At 38.4% G+C, this 16,341-nt stretch overlaps 1 long non-coding RNA gene across 1 annotated transcript; it reads left to right on the top strand.

Moving 5' to 3' along the window:
- Nucleotides 1-10,791: 10,791 nt before the first annotated feature.
- Nucleotides 10,792-15,879, top strand: LOC128080750 (uncharacterized). The gene is made up of 3 exons (XR_008206870.1): nucleotides 10,792-10,883; nucleotides 12,091-12,140; nucleotides 15,138-15,879. It is a non-coding gene; the product is annotated as an uncharacterized LOC128080750 (long non-coding RNA).
- The last annotated feature ends 462 nt before the right edge of the window (nucleotides 15,880-16,341 follow it).

The raw sequence follows: 16,341 nt of genomic DNA, 5'->3' as shown, positions 1-16,341 counted from the left end.
ACAAGACATGCTACTAGCCAAATTAGTCAGTTCAGTATTAACATGTTTTAATATGTAATATTTTGCTTTAATTAAAAGACAAATGTCAGTGCTGCACAAGTTTTTCAATCAGATTTGCAGAACTAAGCCATAGGTAATTGGGGTATAAATTATCTCATTGTTTAAAATTTGAAGGAATGGTTTTTGTTTTTTTATATTTAGATTTCCAGCTTTTGGGGAAAAAGAATATTGTCTACTAAGTCCAAAGTCAGGGATAGCCAGAAAAATAGAAAGTTCTGCAATAAAAAGTTTATAAAGTAATTTAATTGGAAGGTTTTTCGTTTGGAGAAATGTCATTATTTGCATATGTGTTTCTATTCACATAAAGCCATAAACTGAAAAAACAGCTTCTTATTAGTCAGAATGGAGATTCCTTCTGTAGGAATTGATATTTCTCTGTGTAGTCATTACTTTTATTTAGTAACCTTAATTGATGTCTATAGTAATACCAGTTGCTGGGGTAACAATAGAATTTCTCAGGCACAGCTTTGATTTCTGTGTGTTCAAGATCTCAACCTGAAAACAAAATTTTTTTAGAAAAAAATCAAAAACAAGGAGAAAAATACTGTGATTATTGGTGAGTGTGAGAAATCCATGTCTTTTATTTTTGAATTGAAATCAGTCTGTCTTGTCCTTGATACTCTAATGAATGCACATTAGCGGAAACTCATATCAGCTGAAGGCAATCATGGCTGCTCAGAGTGCAGACCATGTCATGTCCTAAGTTCTGTGCTGGAATTCACTAGGTGTGGTCTATATGCATTTGGAGCTAGTTCTGACTAATTCATACTTTGAACAAGGAAAGTATTATATATAGATATATATATACATCAATCATATGTATGTGATATATATGTATCATTATACTTTATGGACATAATTGTCCTCACATTATCCCTTTCCTTGCCACCCAACCTTTTTAGAGAATAGACTGCTGAGTGGCTGGAAATACTTCTGAGGAATGGTCTCTACCACTCCTTCTTTATAGTCCTGTAGCTATCTGCCTATAATCATCTTGTAATTAGTTTTTAAGCATGCTAGGGGCTTTGCTGTGTCTATCATGAAATGTAGTGAACCTCTGCCAATGGCTAGAATTCTAAGGCAACATAGATGTAAATAATAAATTGTTCATCTTTATGGAAAGCCGATATTCTTATAGTGGCCTTTGCTCCCCTTCAGCTGCAGCACTGTCTCATCTAGCACACTCTCAGCTACTTTTCTGTTTGAAACCCAAAAAACAAAAAACAAATTTGCAAAAAACTCTCCAATAAATAGAATGACACAACCTTCACTGAAGTGCTAGAAAACAAGCCCATGGCTTTTGCAGAATTTCATCTATACTTAGCATTTTTGCCATGACTAATCCATTCTTTCGCTCTAAATTTGCCATGGCAAAATGACACGCCTGGATCTTTATATTGAACACAAAACATAACTAAACCCTTCACATGTGCTATCAGGGAGCTGCTTGATTTCAGCACCAGAAAGGTCATACCAGAATGCTCAGAATACAGAACAGCCTGCCTTAGAAGGAAGTGACATACTGTTATGTAGAAATCACCCTTTTCACTTGCTGAGTATGAAATTACAGTGTCTATGAGCATTATTCTGTGGTAAGTCCAAGTCATACGAAGAGATTTTAAATTCTCTCCCACAGCAAAACTGCAGTACTCCATAGTAATTCTAAACTTCTTTAAGCCCTGCAGTTATTGTACTTCACAAGTTGCAGTGGTTATTTTTTCTTGTATCTTATCTATTTTTTTCACTTTCATGCAGAAGTGTTTAATAATAAATACACATCAAACTCCTTGAATCTGAACTGGCAAACAGCAGGAGAAAGAGTAATGTTTAACCTCTTACATACCCATGATCAAAAGTCACATACAATGAATAGATGTGGTTACTTGGCTCTCCGTCTGTTCCATTTTTTTCCAGAAAAATGAAAACCACGATCCTGGACACTTCTGTGGCTGCTTGACTTGACATATGTTCTCAGTTTCTGTGAGAGAAGGCAAAATACAAATGAAGTTGATTAGAACTTCTCCTTTGCCAAGTCCACTTCTGCTCAGACTATGGAGCTAAAGAGCGAGCTCTACTCCAAGCACAAAGCAGAATATGCAAGCCAGAGTCTTGCAATCCAAAAAAATCTGAACCTTTTAATGATCTTTCTGTTGATCAGATTTTTGTGATGATAATGAGATAATAAATCACCATTGGCAATTATGAATTCTTAAACCTGTTTAGCTGCTATAGCAGTACAGAAAAGCATGACCTAACATTTCTATGTCCTGGCTGCAGCCCCTTCTGGGTCATGCCATCATCCTGCAAGAGAAGTACACTTTTCTCTGAGGGCTGTACTTGCTGTGGAGAACTGTGCATATATTAGTTTTCTGGTAGCCTACAAGACAAATGACACCTTCAAAATAAGCTCTGACAGATGGCTCTTTGGACAAGTTGCCTGTCCTGGCTTGTGACCGAAGGAGAAATTCATATTTCTTACATTTTTACATTTATAGCTACTCAATAGAGGTTAGGACAGAGTCCCAGGCATGTTCTAAAGCTTCACTAATGTTTTCCATATCTGCAGAAATAGGGCCAAGTCTGAGTCCCTTCACAGTCCATGGTGAAACTCACTTTGAGTATTGGGACAGATACTTGGCCTACATTCCATAGTTTGCGTTATTTTATCTGGTTGTCCCTAGTGCTCAAGGAATAAACTGTTAAGAATGGATTTATATATCCTCTAAGGAAGAGCTGGAAATAACTCAGAATATGGAGAAAAAGAAAAACAATAAAATAACTGCTATATCATGGTGCTGACAACCCACAGAGGAGAGAAATGAAGAAGCTGTGCTGTCCTCTCCATCCCAGAGGAGGCAGTGAGGGAATCTCAGCAATAGGTTTGGCAGCCCCGTGCTGTGCAAGGAGGAGTGGAGCTGCTCTGGGTCACATGGTGAATGGAACAAACTTGGAACCTCCTTCGTTCTTCAGAACATACCAAACCAGTGAAAGCATGCATGGCCTTAAGCTCAGCTGGCCATGGTAGTGAAATACTTTCTGTGATAATTTGCTTTGCCTTCTTCATTCTTATTTCCCTTCCTGATGGCAAACTTAAAATTAATAAGAGGGATTGTTTTCCTTAGATTGCACAGTGTGCAATTTTATCAATCCTTTTTCTCTAGAGAGTTGGAGACTTGATAAGGTCCACCTTGACTGGCTTGCTGCTGCGAGACTGAGGTAATACCTTTACACCAGGGCAGGGAAGCCAAATACATGCTGCAGAGCTGGTGACTCAAGAGGTCAGGTTGAGAGGCTGCCAGTGGCCGTCTTCCTGCTCCTAACAAACTACATATGCTGCTTTCCTGAAAGCAAAAAAATGTGGTTGGCTTATTTTCTATAGTGGGCCCTCTCTTCCTTCACATCTTGATTCAAGAATTGTAAATAGTGTAGGGGTTTTGATGTTTAATTTCTTTGTTGTTTTTCTTTTTTTCTTGTCTGCAGTGATTGGCTTCTCTTTGGGGGTGTATGAGCTCACTCAGCACAAATCCCATTCTTAGAGCTGGTCACAAGGTATACTAAACAGGACATCTATTACAGCTAGGATAAAATTGTCACGCTCATTGCTGCAGTTGGTGCTATCACCCAAATCAGTGATGATGGCACAGGAGATGAAACTAGTAAAAGAATTCTCAGGGCTTTTAGAAAGTGATCAAGCTATCAAAAAGCTCAAAATGATTAGGTTTTTCAAAGGGACCATTTTCTGAGTTTTGCTGGTGAACTTAGTTTTTTTGTCCTGGCTTAGGAAGGGAAGTCTACAAAATGTGTAAGGGTTCCTCAGATCAGGAGGTATCCTCAGCCTCAATGCACCCACTGTGTGTCTGCAGACCATGAAGCTCTGTCTTACCCTGGACTGCAGTTCCTCTGGCTTCACTGTTCCTACCACAATGACTGCCAGAAAGCCCACGTATTTTATGTAGGTATACGTGGGCAATAAAATATGTGAAGCTTTTTTTTTTTTCCCCTTAAATGTGCATGTTCTTTAGAGAGCGCAGATGGAAAGATTTATGCCTTGCACTTCAAACTGAATATGCTGATGTTTGTTGCAGATCTTACAGACTTCAGATGTTTTCACTGTCACTAAGCTCCCTGGAAGTTCTGTCATTCCCCAGGAAGAGCTTTATCTCCTCACTCCTCAAAGAAAGCCCTGCTCTGTTAGGAGATCTGTACGGAGCAAACAGTGCAAAGGAAGTCAATTTGCCCAGTATTCAACCCTGTATATCTCATTTAATTGAGACCCCACTAATGAAAACTCTCTCTTCTCTTTGCTGATGTCCTGCATCCTAGCAATGTCACCTTCACTGTGGGTGATATTTCCACGAAAGCTTCAGGAAATTTCCATGTAACAGCTATCTCTCCTATCAATTGAAAACAGGCAAGGATATAAACCATGGTACTTTCAGACCACTTACACTTGTAATTCTGTTTTGGAATATGTGTCTCACTAAACAGTCAGAGGAATTAATTTTCAAATATGAAAAATATACATGCAATTTTGTACGAAATAGTAATATTTTTGACCACACCTGGAAAGAGTGTTTAATTTTATATTTTTAAAGGCTGTGACATTGCCAGAAATTACAGCAATAAAAGAAAGCTGCGTGCTCGTCAGAGCTGAGCAGTGGATAACTGAATAAGTCAGTGGTTATATAAACAAAGCATTCCTGTTTAAAAAGCAGCATTGAAGTACTAGGTTTTGTTAATTTGATGTTGGTTGTGAACCTGCATATAACAAAACTGAAATATCAGTCAGAGAATCACAGATTCATAGGGGTTGGAAGGAACCTCTGGAGATCACCTAGTTCAAACCGACTGCTAAAGCACTTCCCTACAGTAGGTAGAGAATGAGACAGCACATCCTCTCTAGGCAGCCTGATCCACTGCTCTCTCACCCTCACAAATAAAGAATTTTTTCTGCATGCTTGTACAGAATATCCTGTGTTTCAGTTTGTGCCTATTGCCTTCTTCTGTTGCTGGACACCACTGAAAGGAGCCTGGCCTGACCAATTGATTCCCTCTCATCAGATCTTTATAAGCATTGATAAGATCCCCCCTCAGTCTTCTCCAGTCTGAACACTCATAGGTCTCCCAGCTTTTCCTCATAAAGGAGATGCTTTGGGTCTCTATGGCTCTCCTTTGGATTCTCTCCAGTAGCTCCCTGTCTTTCTTGAACTAGGGAGCCCAGGACTAGACACAGCACTTCACATGCGGCCTCACCTCAGCCCCTCCCTCGACCTGCTGACCATGTTTTTTTCATGTGCTCTAGGATACCACTGGCTTTCTTGGCCAACAAGAGGACACTGCTGACTCACGGCCAACTGTTGTGCACAGGGACACTCAGGTCCTTCTCTGCTCCTCTCCATCAGGGCATCCCCTAACCGATATTAATGCAGGTAGTTATTCCTCTCCAGTGTAGGACTCTGCATTTGCCCTTGTCTTTCACATTACTGTTGCCACTGCTGAAACGCACCACCCACTACCTCACTGTGCTCACATCCACTGCTTGGTCTCCACAAACATTCTCCATAAACATTCAAGTGTTGCTGAATGTCAATGAGGGCATTTCTTTCTGCACAAAGGAATTCACACACCCTTCTGTGTCAGACGCCATTTTGTCAGACTGCCCATCTGCTGCCATCACATGGCAACAAAATGTAATGGAATCCTGGCTAGAAGTTTCAACCTCTACTGCCATATCACCAGTATCCACCTCCAACATTGTGGATCAACATAATAAAACAGGAGGCATTACTTTCGGAGCAGCCCACATTGCTGAGAAGATGGAGAGGTTTTTTTTTATTATTTTCTTCAGATTTTTTTATTGTAAAAATATTTTGGTTCTATACTCCTTAGGCCAGTTATAAATTCAGCTGAATTATTTTGTAGCAGCAGTACATCTGAATATAACACATGAAGTAAAGAGAGGAAAGAATGATTCTGAAAATAGAAAAAAAAATATTTTGAAAGGTACTTCACAGACTGTATACAACACTATTGTAATTACATGTGATTAGATGGATAAGATCTCTCCTGATGAAAACAGAAGTTTTTCATTAAGAATATGACATGCTATGGAGAGGGAAACACAACTCAGTCTGACAGCTCATCCCATAGATGAGGGAGACGATATTATTCAACTGTATGAAACTACATCTGTAAACAGTGACATTAAAATTTCTTATGGTACTGAGGAGAAGTTAACTAGCCTAACAACTAGCCTAGTATATAGCCTTCTTAACTTTATTGACTTTGACATAACTGGATGCCAGCCACTGAGTCATTTCTTTAACTTTCTCTGTATGTGCATATGTGGGCATTTCTCTGTGTCTATATCTATCCAAACAGCACTTGTACTATAAGTATTATGAAATCCTATGTATTTCAAAGTAGTGCAGTCAACAGGATTAATAAAGACTGCAACAAAATTGACATTCTTTACTAGCTTAAAGCCACTTTTGTACATTTCTACTTTATTATTATGTCTGACACTTTGCACAGCATGATGGGTAATGTAACTGTGACAATATTTACAGCTGACAGAAGAAAAACTCATGGAAAATATCACTTGTTTGCAATGCTTATTCACTTAATGTCTCTCCAGAACAGGCTCCATGTTGTAATCATCTTCACACTAACAGAGAATACAGAGATTTTGAATATTGGAAGAGGCTTAACAGTCTGATTTTATAGCGAGTAAGACTTTGCAGTAGCCTGACAGGTCAAAGCATATTGCCTGTATCCAGGTGCTCGAATGTCACAGGTATGATTGCCTTGAAAATTCATAATAACTTGCAGTGCAAAAAGAGGATGGGAAAAAGAATTGGGAACATCTTGTCAGTGATCTCATTTCTTACTATTTGCTGTAGGGCTGCCCAAATCAGTCTGCCTGGGAAAGTGTAGCTGCCAGGACATGGAAAACTAAGCCTAAAAATTTGCAGAGTGGAGTAGACAGCAGATACATTTATGGAAATACTTCTTTGGTCCTTAAAGAAGGATGGTTTGATTGAAAGGTCCTGGGAAAAAGAAAAAAAAAGTATCCCCTTTATTGTAGTTGACTGCAGCTCAGCAGACAGGGTGCCACCTCCTTATCTCAAGCCCTGTATTAAAACACATTTGAGGAAAGCTAAGTGTATTCATATGTAACAGTGATTAGTCAACAATGATTAGTCATATGTAAAAGTGACTCACCATACTGGATCTACGATGTTTTACAAAGTTCAGCTCATGACCTTTTAATGTAAATATGATGCGATGCGATGGAAACATAGAAGACATCTACAATTAAGCCTTGAATTCAGTCAAGTTACTTTCAGCTGGAAGTTTGATGAGTTGTGTGAAAATAGCCGTGAGCAATGAACATGCACATGGCTGGAGAGTGCTGTGCTCTTCCCCAAGGCACAGCTTGCCCAAGCGCTTCCTCCTCAAAGCTCTGAGCACAGTTTGTAGGGTCTGCATGCTGGAATTCATCCAAGGGTGAGCTTTAAATACGATGATCTAGCTCTTCAGGGGTATTATTTTTGTTAAAGACATAAATTTCTTTAATGTTGCTACTAATATCCTCATTTACTAGAATTAATGGAAAACAAAGGCCAGAGATATGTGAATGTAGGAACTCAGGAAGTTAACAAGGTGAATATATGCATTTTTTCAAGGTGAGTTTCTCTGTGTATCTCTCTAACCTGCATACCTGCTTAAGTAATTCAGCTTAAAGTTTATCTGGGATTGTGGGGTTTTTTTTGGTGCCATCTTTCCCAAAGGAATATTTGGCATTTGAAAAGAACTTCATCTTAATGAAAATTGCTGGGCAAATTTCTGAACTTACATACACTGCTGCACACCTAAATTAACTCCATTTATGCTTTGTATAGCCTCATATTACCTGGATAAAAATGTCACTTATTGCTGTTCAGCTAAGAGCTTGACTTTTTCTTTTATGCAGGTTAATGAAAGTTTTTTCAGTGAGTATGGGAAGATGTTATTTTAAGCCCAAATACAAAAATACTTAAAATGAGTGTCTAAAGCTGCTTTGTCCTCATAATATAGGAATCACTTTTCATGGTTCAATCTCAGTTATTTGCAGTTACAGCCACATTTACATCACAGCATTGGTGATGTGTCCTCGCCCAATACTCATAACTTGCTCCAGACTACTGAGGGAACTTGCATCGTCTTGCTATTCATTTTGTTACTGGAATAGTATCATTTTCAGCAAGATCTCTGAAAGTAATAGCATGTGCACATTCATGAATTTAAGCTATCATGCTTTCCCAAAACATAATTAATTATACTGATACTATTTTGTTTATGTTCTTCATTGCTACAGCATTTTTAAAGGAGCAGAACAATGTCATACAAGTGACAGCTGTTCATGCATCACTGATACTTGTAGGACTAGCAGTTTTACCTAAATACATAGTTGATTAATGGCATTTAGATTAAGTGAAACTGAGTGAAAAGAAGAGGTTAATGCAATCTAGTGATCAAAAGTCTCTCTTAGACCGTAATTTATTAGCAATCTATATTGATATTTTTTTCTATTACCTTAGTTACTATTTCACTGCATCTGTATTGAAACTTATGGGTTTAAATTTCCTATAACTGAAATCACATCCTGATAAACACTTACCTTTGGAAATGAGAGAGTTGATGTACAAAGTAGAGGTACTGCTGAGAAGTAGAGGAACTGATAGGCTCCCAACAGTACCTCAACCAAAGAGAATGCTTTTCCTGGGTTAAATGTTTTGTATGATGACATGATAGACTGAGTGCTTTTCATTTGTGAACAGAATTTTGGCAACCAGGAAAGAGCAGTTAGAGATCTGATGACAGAGCACTTCTTTGGGATGGTGCTTTTCAGCCACTGGTTGCTCACAGCTTGCAGCTGCAGCCTTTAAAGGTGGAGAGCAGAAGCCTACTTCTTCAGCACTCAGATTTGCTGAGGAGAGGGTAGAGAGGAGTTTTAGTCTCATGTAGGCACAGAAATTGTTGGTAACCTTGAAGGCATGTTTTTTTTCTGTTTTTATTTTTTGTTTTGTTTTCTGTTGTTGCTTTGTTTCCCTTCTTAATTTGAGCATTTACTTTGTGGGTTGAATTGAGATATTTTCTTTACCTGGTGTGAAATCCTAAGCCTCCAGAAAAGGCTTCTCTTGTCTACTATCTTGTGTCTGCATTTATGACAAATGGATAACCCACAGAGTGGCAGGGTAGGCGCTTGTGTTACTTCACTCCTCTTTCTCAAGAAAACTTTCTTCAAAGAAAGTTTTGTTTTTTCAAAGAAACTTTTCTTTCAAAGAAAACTTTCCTCCCACTTTCTCAAGAAGCTTTCTTCAAAGATGCCTTTGAAATTCCCTCCCACCACTTCCAATGAAATAGTTAAATATAATGAAATAATTATTACTTTCCTTTCTATCGATGTGGAAAAACACCTTTTTCAATAACAAAACCAATAGCTTTTCCGGTTTCAGAACAAAATGTTTTGATTTTTCATTTTAAGTGTCTGCTTCTGATGAAATTTCTTTTGTCTTTATAATTAAAATAGCTGCGAAATTGAAAAGCATATGCCAGTATATGTTTTCTGGAAGGAAAGATATCCTATTCAGACTGTCACGACTGTGACATTTTTTAGCAGGAAATACTGAAATACTTATTTACATTCCAAAATGTGAAGAAGAAAATCAAAATGGAAAAACTTTATTTGCCTCAACTCCTTTGTATAGGTGGGATTTTCTAGCATAGACTTTGAGCTCTTCCTGACGCAGCAACTTGAGGCTTGTAAAAATACTGTCAAAGTTGAGTAATGTAATTCTTCACATTCTTTTTCCTTATGATTGATTTGGCCATATGACAGTAAAATGACACTGTATTTAGAGAAGAAAAGCAATAATGACAACAGGAAAAAAAAAAAGGCATTGAGGGAGGGGAAAAAAATCACTGTTTGGAGATTTGTTGACCAACAAAGCTTTAAGTTTAGTTATACTGCAGCTGCTCTTTGGCATTTTGCTCTTCCTATTACACTGACTGCTCTTTTTCAAACAATGAAAACTATATCTCTAAAACTGTATTTCATTGTAGACCTAATTTTTCTAAATCTCCCTGGCCTTGGAATAGGTAGAAAGCACAGGTAGAGAGCCCAGGTAGAGGTAGAGGTAGAAAAAGCACAGGTAGAGAGACTGAGGGAGAGCATCCAGCAGTCAGGGCTGTGCTGATTGAGCTGCCAGGTGCGTACAATAACCTTGGAACCTGGCCCACTGCTATCAGTTGCTTTCTTCTACTATTATCCCATTGTTTTACTCCAACATTATAGATGATGTTAGAGGGAGAATCTTTAGTGTACTGTTCTGTATCCCCTGAAAATTTGATGAAATAAAAAAAAAACAACTCAGGTGGATCAGGTTTTTAGGAATTAGTAGCAATGTGATATTTATGATGGCTGAGAAGTACATTCACAGGAAACAGCATGGAATGACTGTAGAACGACTCAATATCAATAATGTCGGTTAATAAAAGTTAAACTATCTCATAGTGGGATTTTTCTTAAGTTATTATAATAGTCCCATGGCTATTGTATGGGAACTGCTGAATCATGGCCTGAACCTCTGATTGATCACCTGAGGCGAGCAATGAGTCAGCCATGGGAGCACCGGTGAAGGCAATTCTCCTGTGCTACCAGAAGGGGTGGAGCCTGGCTGTACCTCCCCTAGACCTATTTAAGAGCTGACTAGCTGTGGAGAAGGATCTCTTCTGGAGATCCTCTCTGCTGGAGTTTTGTAAGTGGGCCTGGGATGTGGGTAAGCATCCTATCTTTTCTGCTTTGGTGTAATAACTGTGTAGCCAAGCTCTCTGGTACGTCTCATAACTATAACATCTGTATTTTCATTGATTGTACAGCTATACTGCAAGTTGTAGATTAACTAAACAGTTTTCAATACCAGTACTTCATGGGGGGGAGGGAGGAAAGGGGGAAGCACAGGAGTCCAAATCTTTCTTTTTAGGGATTCAATTACAAAATATTATCTTCAGCTGTCACCTCTTGAATGTTTTTATAAATGGTTTAAAATTTGTTTTGAGGAGACTGATAACCAGAGATATGCTTGATAAATTTGCAATGAATACTTATATGATATAGTGGCCTGCAGTATTCAAAAGTAGAATGTGATGTTTCAGAGAATTCCTCAAAATGTTATATCCTGTGTCCTTAGATTTTTTTCTGTGCATGACACTGAATTTCAGTTGTCCAAGAGCTGCCTTGTGATTTATTTAAAAGGAAGTTACTTTTGTAAGTCTGTCAAGCACTCCCCTTTGTCTAGACAAACCTAGACCAAATTTTGACACTTGCAGAGACTGATACAGCTGTTCAGTCCTTTTCCAAGCAATTTTATTAATTGCAGTTTCTAAAATGGCTTGGTAGTTTTTCACTGGTGAATTTCTAACTTGAGAGTAAGTTGTATCCTTCTATTTGCTCTGATTTTGTCAATCATTTTCTGAACTACAACAGAATATTCACTCTTCTTACATGATTACTTTCCTTTCCTAATTGGTTCCTCAGGAAATACTTTTTTAATTAAGTACTTCAGCTTTCAAGTGAACTTATTTACCAAATGGTCTTCATCATCCATTGTTTAACACTCTTGACGCATTACAATAGACTAGAGACAAACAATTTTCCTTAATAAAAGCCCTGGCAGCTTGGTCTCATAGAATTCTCATTTTGGTGATTTTATACTTTTGTCTTAATTATCCTTCCAGAAACTTTTCTGAAGATTTGTAGTTTACAACTCAGAATTCCCCTGTTTCATTTTTTGGATGGAAAGGACAATATTTGCTACCCAGCCATTCTGTGATTATTTTTTTTAATGAGATTTTCTGTCTTCTGTATTCTTTGTTAAAAACTGCAGCTTTGCTTCTAAGAGATCTCCTGGAGGGATGCCATCAGTCAGGTGACATGCTGCTCTTTAATTTATCAGTTTAATTTTCCTACTCTTCTTATTTTGACAGCTCAGCCTGACATAGACTGTGCTTTATTTCCTGATAAGAGCAGGGCTTGGGTAGGTATCTCCACTGTATTTGATATTGTAATGCTATTTTTAATGGCTACAACTAAATGTCTTTCAGCTTTTCTTTTTGTTTGGGTTATAGCCAGGTGTTATATTCTGTTAAATTCTTCTATGGCCATATTTCCTGAAAAAATCTATTTTGAGATAACACCCTGCCAGGCAGTCTACTTAACTGGTTTCTGCTTCAGAGTTGTTGGCATTCATGTACGGGCATGCAGGGTTGTGATGGGATTTTGCTGGGGCTTTTGGTTGGTCTTTTTCTCCCTCCCAAGTACAGAGAATATGACTCTTATTGAACTCCCTTTCATAATAGCTGCAACCTGACCCTGTTTAGTTCTTTCCAAGTTTCAAAGCTGTCCTCTCTGGGACACAGAGCTACTTTTTTGATTTTGACATCTCTTGCATATGTTTGCCTGACTCGAGCTCTGCTTGGCACATGTCAAACTTTCCCTTGCTTTGGGTGAGCCTCAGAACTTGTAAATATTCTGTGCCAGCAATCTGGTTCCACTTTGGGTTAAGTTGGAGACTGTTCCATTTAGGCACTCTTCACATATGTTCACTGAAGTCTAAGCCTTAAAATCTGTCCTGTATGCCACCTGTCCAAATGTCCACTGGTTCTGTGTGGGATATTTGGTGTAACTTCGTTGATTCATGACTCTGAAGCAGAAGCCCTGTCATGGGAACAGTAGGCTAAAGTCTTTTCTCCAACAATGTGATTGTACGTGTACGTTCTGAGGCCTCTGAATCTCACTTCTCATGATACATTATGCTGTCGTGGTGTTCTCTCTGCTCTGAAACATTTTAAAAATGCTTTGTCATTCTTTGAAACGTGTTTACATTATTTAATATCAAAGGTTTAAATAACTAATGTATTAATAACATTCTGAAATGTCCAAATAGAAAATAATTGTGCAAAGATCAACTTTTAATGAGAAAGTAAAATTTATGTCTATAGCCTGTGTGAAAACAAGACTGCATCATTTCCTGCAAAACCTATGACTGTATAGGGAGATTGTCACTTATCCCAACACAGACTGTGCAAAGATCAATGTTTACCCTCCTCTGAATCACATATAAAACAAATGATGTGAAGAGAAGATTCACCATCTATTTAAAAACACTGGTTTCTATTTTGGACATAACACGTAAAATTTCTGTTTAGCAATTTCAGTTAATTGTTAGATTAACATTTTTGGGAACAGATTGCAAACTTCAAAATGGAAAAGATCATTTTAGGGAGGGAACCAAGGCAGCTGTCAGTGAGTGAAAATTAACATAAATTTGCATAACAGATGTACAGTAAGGTGTCTATGACAGACAATCGCTGAATATTAATGATACAGACCACGACATCATTTGCGTAAATGCTGTCTGCTGGGTATTGAAGCTGCTGCGCTATTTGCAGAAGACAAAGGAGTGCAGAGCTGAACAGATGCACCAAATACATCGATGCATCTTAATTTATGACATCCTCATGAAAGACCTTGTGGTGCGATTTCAGGTTTTATTACAAATAATTTGGAGATAAAGGAACTAAGTAATTATCTTTTCCACTACAGTCAGTTCTTTCAAAGGAAAGGGAAGCTTACTTGTGACAACCATTGTGATGATTTTTTTGTTTTGTTTTGTTTTTTTTTGTAAAAGCCTCTTTAAAAAAGAAAGACCCCCATTACAAAGAGTCAAATATTCATCATTATTAAAAGATTAGCGCGTATTAGCATGCTTCATGGGACTTGCCACCTAACGTACCATCACCACAACTGGAGTCCTCCAACAGGCAATGCATTTAAATGACTCTGGAAGGGGCAAAACTGCAGGGAAAAAAAGTAAAGCTGATAAAGACTAGGAGAAAGAGAATTTGATACAATTTTCTTAGATAAACCTTAGCTATAGTTTGCTTTCAATCAATGGCCTTAGTCTTGTTAGAAACTCCAGGTTCCTCAAAGATTTAGAGATATCCACTTCATATAGAATATTCTTATTACACTATTTCTCCAGCTAGAGAAAGTGATGGGAGGTATATTTTGATAACAGGAAAAGGCAGAATAATTTAGGCTCTGGCTGTATAATGCAGTAAAGTTAACAAGTAAGGAAGGGATGAAAATAAAATACAAACACAAATCTAGACTTGTGTGCCATGTTTAAAGAATATCATGCAAGGTAGGGATGCTTCTCTGTTATTAATTTCTTTGGGCCTTAATGGATTCCTCTCCAAGCCCGTGCTACCATGAGAAAATGAATTGCATCAGTTGGTAGCACATACAGGGTTTTTATGTGCATAGTGTTCAATTTCATTCTTGTCAGCTAATCAGCAGCAGCCAGACTTTTTATTTCAAGGGATTTCCTTTTCCCATCTGAACGGAGAATATAGCCCAGCAATCATTCTGCCGAGGCACTATGCGAGCTGTTATTTCCACCTGCTTTTTCCTCAGAATCTCTATCAAATCCTTAATCCAGTAACCTGATAAAAATCCTTTCAAGGTCCTGCAGGGTCCATTGTGAAATTGTTCCTCTGAATGGTTTGTGAAATAATGTGGAAGTTACTGTATCCCAAAAAGTGCCATATGGTGATTATTTTAATGGATGCTTACTGTATGCCCAGAAGGCAGTTAACATGTAATTTCACATTTTGTGTGAAAGAATGGAATAACTGCAATCTGACACTCTTCTGTCCGATTTTGCACCCAATGTCTTTTTCAGACATGCAGCTTTATTCTGTGTTTCAGTACACTAACAGCGGGTGATAAGCTGATGACCAGATATGCTAACAAGAGTTAATGCAGATAATCTCCCCTTTTTTAGCATTTCTCATGAATCCCCACTCAAAATTTAGTTATGTAGAGTGATGCAGGGCTGGGTAAGGAAGGACATCAATGGTTATCTCTCGTGTTTTATCTCATCTTGGCTGTGGATGGTTTGGCTTTGTTTAGCTGGAGTAAGGTTTTATAGACCTGTAGGTAAGTAAACTATTTTGTTTTCTTCCCACAGCTTCTGAGCCTTCTTGACCAACTTTAGCTGCCACTGATAGGCAAGATGGGCCTTGAAAATAGCTGAGGCCTCATAGAAGAGAAAGAGACCTCTTCAGGGAGAACTAGTCTGGGACTCTTCCATGATTTACTGTTTGGCTTGCCAGCAGCCAGCTGGCAGGGTCTCCTGAGCACGTGCAAGCACATAGCTTGCAGTGAAATTTTGTTTGCCTGGCTCATGAGGGATAGGTGCTATAGAGGTATGGGTCATCTGAAACCTCAGTGGAGCAGGTAAAATAAGGTTATTACAGTGGGATTCCTAGAGGAAACTTGTAGGGAGAGCATTTAGATACATACAAGCTGTTTGCATTAGCCCTCCCCTTTCTACACTCATTTGGACTCAGTTGCACTCAATGTGCAGCTGTCTTAGCAGGAACTGGCAATCATCACTGGGGAGAAACCTACTGCTCTTTTGCTGAGGCCTCCAGGTTGCTCTGCTGAAATATTACCTTCTCATTGGACTGGGTAGACTCTGGGCAGAGGTGAAAGAGTAACATGACAGCCGGGGCACTCTGAACCTCACAGGGAGGTATTGTAAAAGTATTGCTGCCCTTGTGTGGAGAACTAAGTTTGGCTTTCAGGCCAGTGAGCAGATGTCAGAGCCTGACTTTTCTAGAACCATGTAAGGTGCTAAATGCTTCTTTCTGGATCTACTCTTCTTTTTAGCAGGCACAAACAAAATTACACATGACAAGTGTCTCTGGGTTGTTTTTTTTTGTTTTGTTTTTTGTTTTTTCCAGCAAATATAAAGGTCATTAATGCAAGTAGATTGAAAGCTCATCTCCAAAAGAAAATGATCAGTATTGACTGGATAAAAGAACCATGATGCTGGATGTTATGGGGTTTTGAAGAAAGTGTGAGCCCGTGTTGAAATGAGGACAAAAAGTGTCCATAAGAGTGGTTTGTAGTTTCTGTTAATGTTTCTCCTTCATATTTGGGTTTTAGTGAAAAAATTCTCATTCAACTGCAATTATTGCTTCCAGGAAACATCCAGGATGTCTTTTTGCCTTACAATATAGCAAGTAACCATGTGAGAATAACAAACTAGTGAGAGGAACTTCTATGCTTCTGGCTATGAAGCCTGGTTCTAGTAGCATTCGCAAATGACTGCATTGTCATGGGATATAATAGGGCTTCTTTGTTGCCTGCCAAAGGGCTCCCAAAAC

This window comes from Tympanuchus pallidicinctus, unplaced genomic scaffold, assembly GCF_026119805.1.
Source record: "Tympanuchus pallidicinctus isolate F22 unplaced genomic scaffold, pur_lepc_1.0 scaffold2, whole genome shotgun sequence".
Taxonomy (NCBI): Eukaryota; Metazoa; Chordata; class Aves; order Galliformes; family Phasianidae; genus Tympanuchus; species Tympanuchus pallidicinctus.
The sequence above is the reverse complement of the archived record's forward strand: the minus strand, read 5'-3'. Positions and strand labels throughout refer to the sequence as shown.